Source organism: Arachis stenosperma, chromosome 9 (assembly GCF_014773155.1).
Source record: "Arachis stenosperma cultivar V10309 chromosome 9, arast.V10309.gnm1.PFL2, whole genome shotgun sequence".
NCBI lineage: Eukaryota > Viridiplantae > Streptophyta > Magnoliopsida > Fabales > Fabaceae > Arachis > Arachis stenosperma.
The window spans coordinates 31305339-31314652 of record NC_080385.1 but is presented as its reverse complement, the minus strand read 5'-3'; positions in this window follow the sequence as shown (position 1 = coordinate 31314652).

Here is a 9314-nt window from a genome sequence, read left to right as displayed (position 1 = left end):
TCATTGGACCATTCTGCAGGTGGATCTATTCACCTGAAGAAAATGCCTGAAGAGGTTCAAGAACTCATTGACATGGTTGCAAACAACCAATTCATGTACACTTCTGAGAGGAATTCCGTGAACAATGGGATACCTCAGAAGAAAAGGAGTTCTTGAAATTGATACTCTGAATGCCATATTGGCTCAGAACAAAGTGTTGACTCAACAGGTCAACATGATCTCTCAAAATCTGAATGGATGGCAACATGCATCCAACAGTACTAGAGAGGCAGCTTCTGAAGAAGCTTATGATCCTGAGAACCCTGCCATGGCAAAGGTTAATAACATGGGTGAACCTTATGGAAACACCTATAACCCATAATGGAGAAATCATCCAAATTTCTCATGGAAGGATCAACAAAAGCCTCAACAAGGCTTTAACAATGGTGGATGCAATAGGCTGAGCAATAGCAAGCCATATCCATCATCTTCTCAGCAACAGACAGAGAATTCTGAACAAAACACCTCTAATTTAGCCAATGTAGTCTCTGATCTGTCAAAGGCCACTTTCAGTTTCATGAGTGAAACAAGATCCTCCATTAGAAATCTGGAGGCACAAGTGGGCCAGCTGAGTAAGAAAGTCATTGAAACTCCTCCTAGTATTCTCCCAAGCAATACAGAAGAGAATCCAAAAGGAGAGTGCAAAGCCATTGATATAATCAAAGTGGCCGAATGCACAAGGGAGGAGGAGGACAAAAATCCTAGTGAGAAAGACCTCCTGGGACGTCCCTCAAGCAAGAAGGAGTTTCCTATTAAGGATCCAAAGGAATCCGAGGCTCATATAGAGACCATAGAGATTCCATTAAATCTCCTTCTGCCATTCATGAGCTCTGAAGACTATTCATCCTCTGAAGAGGATGAAGATGTGACTGGAGAGCAAGTTGCTCAATATTTAGGAGCTATCATGAAGCTGAATGCCAAGTTATTTGGTAATGAGACTTGGGAAAGTGAACCTCCCTTGCTCATTAATGAACTGGATACTTGGACTCAGAAAATTCTACCTCAAAAGAAACAAGATCCTGGCAAGTTCTTAATACCTTGTACCATAGGCACCATGATCTTTGAAAAAGCTCTGTGTGATCTGGGGTCAGGGATAAATCTTATGCCACTCTCTGTAATGGAGAAGTTGGGGATCATTGAGGTACAACCTGCCTTGTTCTCATTACAATTGGCAGACAAGTCATTGAGACAGGCTTATGGAATAGTAGAGGACGTGCTAGTAAAGGTTGAAGGCCTTTATATCCCTGCTGATTTCATAATCTTAGACACTAGGAAGGAAGAGGATGATTGCATCATCATTGGAAGACCTTTTCTAGCCACAGCAGGAGCTGTGATAGATGTCAACAGAGGTGAATTAGTCCTTCAATTGAATGGGGACTACCTTGTGTTTAAGGCACATGGCCATCCCTCTGTGACAAAAGAGAGTAAGCATGAAGAGCTTCTCTCAGTTCAGAATCAAGAAGAGCCCACACAGTCAAACTCTAAGTTTGGTGTTGTGAGGCCACAACCAAACTCTAAGTTTGGTGTTAAGACCCCATATCCAAACTCTAAGTTTGGTGTTGGCAACTATACAACATTGACCTGATCACCTTGTGGCTCCATGAGAGCCACTGTCAAGCTATTGACATTAAAGAAGCGCTTGTTGGGAGGCAACCCAATTTTATTTATCTAATTTTTATTTTATTCTATTTTATTGTTATTTTGCGTTTTATTAGGTACATGATCATGAGGAGTCACGAAAAAAAAAAAATAAAAACAGAGTCAAAAACAGAAGAAAAAAATTCACACCCTGGAGGACGCACAGGCTGGCGTTCAACGCCAGTAAGATGCATCTGGCTGGCGTTCAACGCCAGAACAGAGCATCATTCTGGCGCTGAACGCCAGAAACAAGCAACATTCTGGCGCTGAACGCCAGGAATGTGCCTAGAGAGGAAAAACTGGCGCTGAACGCCAGTAACAAGCATGAAACTGGTGTTCAACGCCAGAAACATGCTTTACATGGGCGTTGAACGCCCAGAATGTGCACCAATGGGCGTTTAAATGCCAGAATGGTGTGCAAAGGCATTTTACATGCCTATTTGGTGCAGGGATGGAATTCCTTGACACCTCAGGATCTGTGGACCCCACAGGATCCCCACCTAACATATTCCCACCTTACCTCCTAATCCTATTTTACTCTTCCCCATGTCACACTTCCCAACAACTTCAATCTCTGAATCTCTCTTCCCAAAAAACACTCTTTCCCAAAACCCTTCACCATTCACATCCATCCACTCTTCCCCATAAACCCCACCTACCTTCAAAAATTCAAAACCAATTTTCCCACCCATTCCCACCCTAAATAGCCGAATACACACTACCCCCTCTCCCTATAAATACCCTTCCATTCTACTTCATTTTCACACAACACACACCCCTCTTCTCCCACTTAGCCGAAACCACCTCTCTCCCTCTCTACCATATTTTCTTCTTCTTCTTCTTCTCTTCTTTCTTCTCTTGCTCGAGGGCGAGCAATATTTTAAGTTTGGTGTGGTAAAAGCATAAGCTTTTATTTTTTCCATTACCATCAATGGCACCTAAGGCCGGAGTATCCTCTAGAAAAGGAAAAGGGAAGACAAAAGCTTCCACCTCCGAGTTATGGGAGATGGAAAGATTCATCTCCAAGAGCCATCAAGACCACTTCTATGATGTTGTGGCAAAGAAGAAGGTGATCCCTAAGGTCCCTTTCAAGCTCAAGAAAAATGAGTATCCGGAGATCCGACATGAAGTCCGAAGAAGAGGTTGGGAAGTCCTAACCAACCCCATGCAACAAGTCGGAATCTTAATGGTTCAAGAGTTCTATGCCAATGCATGGATCACTAGGAACCATGATCAAAGTATGAACCCGAGTCCAAAGAATTATCTCACAATGGTTCGGGGGAAATACTTGGATTTTAGTCCGAAAAATGTGAGGTTGGCATTCCACTTGCCCATGATGCAAGGAGATGAACGCTCCTACACTAGAAGGGTCAACTTTGATCAAAGGTTGGACCAAGTCCTTATGGACATTTGTGTGGAAGGAGCTCAATGGAAGAGAGACTCCAAAGGCAAGCCAGTCCAACTAAGAAGACTGGACCTCAAGCCTATAGCTAGAGGATGGTTGGAGTTCATTCAACGCTCCATCATTCCTACTAGCAACCGATCTGAAGTTACTGTGGATCGGGCCATCATGATTCATGGCATCATGATTGGAGAGAAAGTAGAAGTTCATGAGGTCATCTCCAATGAAATCTACAAAATAGCCGACAAGCCTTCACCCATGGCACGACTAGCTTTTCCTTACCTTATTTGCCATCTATGTTACTCAGCTGGAGTTATCATAGAAGGAGACATCCTCATTGAAGAGGATAAGCCCATCACCAAGAAGAGAATGGAGCAAGCAAGAGAGACCCCTCATGGTTCTCAAGAGGTGCATGAGGAAGCTCATCATCAAGAAATCCCTGAGATGCTTCAAGGGATGCACTTTCCTCCAAACAACTATTGGGAACAACTCAACACTTCCTTAGAAGATTTGAGCCACAATGTTGAACAATTAAGGGTGGAACATCATGAGCACTCCATCATTCTCCAAGAAATAAGAGAAGATCAAAGAGCAATGAGGGAGGAGCAACAAAGGCAAGGAAGGGACATAGAAGAGCTTAAGGACATTGTTGGACCTTCAAGAAGAAGACGCCACTAAAGGTGGATTCATTCCTTGTTCTTTATTTCTTTCTGTTTTTTGATTTTTAATGTTGTGTTTATCTATGTTTTGTGTCTCTACTTCATGATCATTAGTATGTAACCATGCCTTAAAGCTATGAATAAAATCCATTAATCCTTCACTTCTCTTAAATGAAAAATGTTTTAATTCAAAAGAACAAGAAGTACATGAATTTTGAATTTATTCTTGAATTTAATTTAATTATATTGATGTGGTGACAATACTTTTGTTTTCTGAATGAATGCTTGAACAGTGCATATGTCTTTTGATCTTGTTGTTTATGAATGTTAAAATTGTTGGCTCTTGAAAGAATGATGAACAAAGAGAAATGTTATTGAGGATCTGAAAAATCATGAAATTGATTCTTGAAGTAAGAAAAAGCAGTGAAAAAGAAAGCTTACGAAAAAAAATATGGCGAAAAAAAATAAAAAGAAAAAGAAAAAACAAGCAGAAAAAGCCAATAGCCCTTAAAACCAAAAGGCAAGGGTAAAAAGGATCCAAGGCTTTGAGCATCAATGGATAGGAGGGCCCAAGGAAATAAAATCCAGGCTTGAGCGGCTAAACCAAGCTGTCCCTAACCATGTGCTTGTGTCATGAAGGTCCAAGTGAAAAGCTTGAGACTGAGTGGTTAAAGTCATGATCCAAAGCAAAAAGAGTGTGCTTAAGAGCTCTGGACACCTCTAACTGGGGACTCTAGCAAAGCTGAGTCACAATCTGAAAAGGTTCACCCAGTTATGTGTCTGTGGCATTTATGTATCCGGTGGTAATACTGGAAAACAAAATGCTTAGGGCCACGGCCAAGACTCAAAAAGTAGCTGTGTTCAAGAATCAACATACTTAACTAGGAGAATCAATAACACTATCTGAAATTCTAAGTTCCTAAAGAAGCCAATCATTCAGAACTTCAACGGAAAAAGTGAGATGCCAAAACTGTTCAGAAGCAAAAAGCTACAAGTCCCGCTCATCTAATTATAATTAATATTCATTGATATTATGGAATTTATAGTATATTCTCTTCTTTTATCCCATTTGATTTTCAGTTGCTTGGGGACAAGCAACAATTTAAGTTTGGTGTTGTGATGAGCGGATAATTTATACGCTTTTTGGCATTGTTTTTAAGTAGTTTTTAGTAAGTTCAAGCTACTTTTAGGGATGTTTTCATTAGTTTTTATGTTAAATTCACATTTCTAGACTTTACTATGAGTTTGTGTGTTTTTCTGGGATTTTAGATAAATTCTGGCTGAAATTGAGAGACTTGAGCAAAACTCTGAAAAAGGCTGACAAAAGGACTACTGATGCTGTTGGAATCTGACCTTCCTACACTCGAAATGGATTTTCTGGAGCTACAGAACTCTAAATGGCGCGCTCTCAACGGCATTAGAAAGTAGACATCCAGAGCTTTCCAGAAATATATAATAGTTCATACTTTATTCGAAAATTGACGACGTAACTTGGCGTTGAACGCCAAGTACATGCTGCTGTCTGGAGTTAAACGCCAGAAAAACGTCATGATCCGGAGTTGAACGCCCAAAACACGTCATAACTCGGAGTTCAACTCCAAGAGAAGCCTCAGCTCGTGGATAGATCAAGCTCAGCCCAAGCATGCACCAAGTGGGCCTCAGAAGTGGATTTATGCATCAATTACTTACTCATGTAAACCCTAGGAGCTAGTTTATTATAAATAGAACTTTTTACTATCATATTATCATCCTGGATTGTATTTTGAATCCTGTGATCACGTTTTGGGGGCTGGCCATTCGGCCATGCCTGAACCTTTCACTTATGTATTTTCAACGGTGGAGTTTCTACACACCATAGATTAAGGGTGTGGAGCTCTGCTGTACCTCAAGTTTCAATACAATTACTATTACTTTTTATTCAATTCTCTCTTATTCTTATTCCAAGATATACGTTGCACAACACTTTGATGAATGTGATGATCCGTGACACTCATCATCATTCTCACTTATGAACGCGCGTGATTGACAACCACTTCCGTTCTACCTTAGGCCGGGCGCATATCTCTCAGATTCCCCAACAGTATCTTCGTGGTATAAGCTAGATAGATGGCGGCATTCATGAGGATCCGGAAAGTCTAACCTTGTCTGTGGTATTCCGAGTAGGATCCTAGGAATCCGGAAAGTCTAACCTTGTCTGTGGTATTCCGAGTAGGATTCCGATATTGAATGACTGTGACGAGCTTCAAACTCCTGAAGGCTGGGCATGATGACAAATGCAAAAGAATCAATGGATTCTATTCCAACCTGATTGAGAACCGACAGATGATTAGCTGTGCTGTGACAGAGCATTTGGACCATTTTCACTGAGAGGATGGGATGTAGCTATCAACCAAGGGTGATGCTGATGACAAGTCATCATATACCCATTTTTCAAGCTAATTTCACTTGTTTTGTTAGCATTTATGCACTTTCTTGCATCCTAAGTAAGTGATTTGGAGTGAAAATGCATAACTTCTCTAAATCAAGCAACCACCATGAATTTAATGTTAATCATTGAGGTTTGAGCTCATTTTAATTGAATTTCAATTGATTTATAAGCCTCTTGAATTTAGTGATACTTTGAGTGGTTGTTTGGTTTATTTTAGGTGAAGAAAAGAAAAGAAAATGAAAAGCGTGGCCTAAGAAGCGTGACGCAAGAAAAGGAAAGCGTGGCCAAAGAGGAGAGAAGCGTGCCGCATTGAGGTGGGGGAAGCAACATTGCCCTCCACAAGGGCAGAATGCCCTCTAGGAGGGCAACATTAGGTGACCAAACAAGAAAAGGCAACCTTGCCCTGCCCACTCCAAGGGCAGAGCACAAAATGGTGCCTTGGAGCCAAGAGAAGAGAACATTGCCCTGCCCTTGTGGAGGGCAGGATCGGGCTCCATGAGGAAGAAAATCAAGGTAAAAATATCAACTATGCAAGCCACAAGGTTCGAACAAAGAACCATGAGGAAGCCAAGCTCTAAGACCCACTAGCGTGCCAAGAAATCAAAAGAAAAAGTAGCGTGTTTGCAAGCCACCAGGTTCGAACACGGGCCATGAAGATTGGGAACCTTGCCCTGCCCTTGGCGCGGGCAGGGCAGCATTTGAAATGGTGCATGGACTTGGCGCACCAAGAAGCAAAACGCGCGCACCAAATTTCCCTTGGCAGCACCAACCGCGCGCACCAACATGGCAGCACCAAACCGTTCCTGCCCTGCCCTTGGTGCGGGCAGGGCAGCGTTTGGCATTCCTGGCGCATCACGCTCGTCCCTGGCGCACCAAATTTCTTTCTGGCAGCACCAAGCGCGCGCACTCCTCAGGTTTGGCGCATCAACTTTTCTGCCCTGCCCTTGGCGCGGGCAGGGCAGCCTCATGCGCACCATTGCCGCGCCAGACTCGACCAACGCGCGCACCAAATTTCTTCCTTGGCGCACCAAACTTGCGCCAGACGCACCATGGCCGCACCAAGCTTCATTTTTCTGCCCTGCCCTCCACAAGGGCAGGGCAGCCTCCTGGGAGTGAATCTAATGGGCCAAAAAATCAAATTAAATTCCCATTTTAATTCATTTCTTCACCAAATCAAAAGCCCATCCAAATCCCAAAATCCAAGAATAGAAAGTGTATAAATAGTAGTTAGTTTGATGTAATTAGGACTTTTTTGGCCAATTTCACTTTGACCTTTACTTTTGAATTTTCACTTTGAGTTTTCCTTTGGAGATTTCTGAGAATTGGGGAGGGAATTGATCTCTCTTCTCCCTCATTCTTGCCTTAGCAGTTTTACTCTTCTGTTTCTGAGTATTGGGTGTGTGAAATTGGAGAAATTCTGTCCCAATTCCTATTCAAGCTCTTTGCACTTTGTTTTCTGCATAATTCAATTCAAATTCTGTTCATCTATTACTTCTTCTTTAATTTTCTGTCAATCGCTTTGTTTACTTGGATCTAGGAAGGCAAATAGAGATCTAGGCTCTGCTACCTAGTCTCTTGAGACCTGAGACCCAAATTTTACTTGGTTCCTCTTGGAACCTCTGCTGCATTTAATTTCTTTGCTGTTTAAATTCCCATTGCTCCTAATTCAAATTCTGCTACCTTAATTGTTGCACTTTACTTCCTCTTTGTTTAGATCTTGCAATCCCATTCCTCAGTTCCCTTTTATATTCAAGCCATTTATCTTTCTTACCATTTAAGTTACTGCAATTTAAGTTTCTTGCACTTTAAGTTTCAGTCATTTACTTTCTTGCTCTTTAAGATTCTGCAAATTTACAATTCTGTTCTTCAATTTACTGCACTTTTCCCTTCCCCCTTTACATTTACTGTCATTTACTTTCTGTTAAACACAAATCACTCAACCAAAACTTGATTCGCTTGACTAAATCACCCACTAAACTAAAATTGCTCAATCCTTCAATCCCTGTGGGATCGACCTCACTCATGTGAGTTATTATTACTTGATGCGACCCGGTACACTTGCCGGTGAGTTTTGTGTTGGATCGTTTTCCACACATCAAGTTTTTGGTGCCGTTGCCGGGGATTGAAATAGATTGACAATGATTAAGTGAAGTGGAGGTCTAGATTAAGCACTTTTTCTTTTCTGTTACTCTAACTCTTACTAACCCACTAACTGTTTGAACTTTTGTTTAAACTAACTAAATCTTCATTCTAGCTATAGATTGAAGTTTCATTGGCTTTCTGGGTTTGTGTGTTTATTGCTGTGCGTTTGTATGTCAGGTATAGGAAGATCCTCTCCTATCATCTCTGAAATTGATCCAAGGACTCTTCGGAGAATAAGAAGAGCTGAAAGAGGGAAGAACATTGTTGGAGAAGAAGAAGAATCTGAGGAGGAATTCCAAGATATGGAAGGAGATACCAGTCAACCAGGAGGAGGAGCCAACAATAACCAACAGAGAAGAGTCTTGGCCTCATACACATTTGCAAATGCTAGGCATTGTGGGAGTAGCATTCTTCCCCCCAATGTCAATGCAAACAACTTTGAACTCAAGCCACAACTCATCACTCTGGTGCAAAACAATTGTTCTTTTGGAGGAGGGCCTTTGGAGGATCCAAACCAACATTTGTCTACTTTCTTGAGAATTTGTGACACAGTGAAGACAAATGGTGTACCTCCTGATAGCTACAAGTTGCTGCTCTTCCCATTCTCTCTCAGGGATAAAGCAACTCAATGGCTAGAAACCTTTCCAAAAGAAAGCATCAACACTTGGGATGACTTGGTGAGCAAGTTTCTTGCCAAATTCTACCCTCCTCAAAGAGTCCTAAGGTTGAAGACAGAGGTTCAAACATTCACTCAATTGGAGGCCGAGAGCTTGTATGAAGCATGGGAGAGATATAAGGCTTTATTGAGGAAGTGTCCACCAGAGATGTTCACTGAGTGGGACAAGCTACAAAACTTCTATAAAGGTCTCACCCTTAAAGCTCAAGAAGCTCTTGATCACTCTGCCGGAGGCTCTCTACAACTCATGAAGACCACAGAGGAAGCTCAAAACCTCATTGATATGGTGGCCAACAACCAATATTTCTTTGCTCATCAAAGACAACGCCA